General features: G+C 43.1%; 1 pseudogene across 1 annotated transcript; it reads left to right on the forward strand.

The window, feature by feature from the left end:
• The first annotated feature begins 416 nt into the window (after positions 1 to 416).
• On the forward strand, positions 417 to 1381 carry LOC308099665 (kelch domain-containing protein 3-like; annotated as a pseudogene). Its single transcript has one exon. The product of its transcript is annotated as a kelch domain-containing protein 3-like (transcript).
• The last annotated feature ends 601 nt before the right edge of the window (positions 1382 to 1982 follow it).

A 1982-nucleotide genomic window follows, 5' to 3' on the forward strand; every position in this document is an offset into this window, starting at 1 on the left:
TTTTCCCGAAAGTCCAACCCAATGTTCTAGTCTGTTGAACTTTATGTCGAATGTAGCACTAAAATACACTGGGGTGGCAGAATATATTATGCCATAGTACACAATGACCATCTGAATAGACTGCTGTGCACGTTGGATTTCCTGAACCTGCCGGTGCTGGGGTTGCTACAGCGATCAGGCCGCCAAGCTTTGCATGATGCTTTTGCTGCTGTACCTATATAAGAGGCAGCGGGCACATTAAGACTAATTCTTGTAAAGAGCAGCTCTTGTTGAATGTTCATTTATCAATAGTGTTGTTGATTTCTCAAAATGTTGCGCAGCTGACAGGAGCACCAAATCATAATGCTTCTGTTGTAGTGGGACACAAAGTGTACTCATTTGGAGGATACTGTAATCAGGAGGCTGAGATGCACGACATGGACCAGATTGAGGACGACATGGATCAGATTGAGGTTCATGTCTTCCACACAGTGTCATTGCGCTGGAGGAAGTTTCCGACAGTGACAACTGGAAGAGGAGAAGGTCCCGTTGAAGTACCCTCCCTACGCCAAGGACATACGACTATACTGATGGAAGATATTATCTACATGTGGGGGGGACGTACTTACACAAACACGTGGTGCAACGTGCTTTATGCATTTGATGTCGACGCCCACAGGTGGTCCAAGCCCAAGGTTTCCGGGACTGTTCCGAAAGGGAGGTGGAGCCACTCAGCCTGTGTCTTGGAGAAGGTCATGTATATCTATGGAGGATTCAGTTCTGGGTACTATAATGACATGTACAAGTTGGACGCCACCACAAGAGTATGGTCTTTGATCAACACCGGAGGCACTCCAGCATCTTGTCATTCTGCCACCATCATCGGGACAAAGATGTTTGTTTTTGGGGTCCGAGGGGGATATAACGATGACAGCACCCTCAGGGTGTTTGACACAAAGACTCACTGCTGGCTGAGCACACAAGCTGCACAAGTTCCAGAAGGACGCTGGTGTCATTCAGCCTTTGCCTACAATGGAGAACTGTACATATTTGGTGGCCACAGGTTTCCACGCTCTGGAAATTTAATCCAGAGGCCTTCTCCTGGAGGAGGATTGAGCCCATGGGGAAAGACCCGTATGAATTGAATTCTATGATGTGCTGTTGCATGGTGGGAGATCGTATCATCCTCTTTGGAGGATACAGATATACACCTGTTCCAGATGTATATCTGTATAAAAATGACAACAGGATGTCTGACCAGCTGTACATCTCAGACTTAAGTCCTAGCCTGAAGACTTTATGCAAGCTAGCAGTTATTGAGTATGGTGTGGAGCAATCTGGACTTCCACACAACATCAGGTGGGAACTGGCAGCCATGACTACCAACAAAGATCAAGTTTAACATTCAAACTATACACAACACAGGACTAGGACACAGCAGAATTAAAGTATTTTGCATCCGGCTCAGGAAAGTATTTACAAAACATATATATATTAGAGAAGCTTTTATAGAACTTGGAAGTTCTGCACCATGGGTCGCTAGATTCAGATTGGAACGTCACATCAGAGGTTTACAGGTGTAAAAAGTCATACAGCTCCATCATTTGCAGTTTCAAGAAAATCGAGAAAGAAAGAAAACACATAAACAGGTCATATATAATTTTTTTGTAAAAGGTTTATGGTGCATGTGAACCTGACCAGGACTAAACAGGACTTCTTGGTACAATAAAAGTAAAATATATAAATACATTCTAGGAAAAAAGTGTGGTCCTCTAACCCAATATTATATTGTCTGAATCAACTTTGTTTGCGTTCGTTTACGTGCTAAAATAGTGACTTTGAGAGCTGTTTTACCATACAATGTAAGTCAATGAGGAGCATATTTAGAATTATTAATTTCTAATCAATGGAGCAATTATTTTGTATTTCTTGCCCACCTTTGGAGTTACATCATGGCAAGGTAACTACACAACCCAAACCTCTACCAAAGTGGTCTTGCCCTT

Source organism: Gymnoscopelus braueri (genome assembly GCF_963280865.1).
Source record: "Gymnoscopelus braueri genome assembly, chromosome: 13".
In the NCBI taxonomy this organism is placed as follows: domain Eukaryota; kingdom Metazoa; phylum Chordata; class Actinopteri; order Myctophiformes; family Myctophidae; genus Gymnoscopelus; species Gymnoscopelus braueri.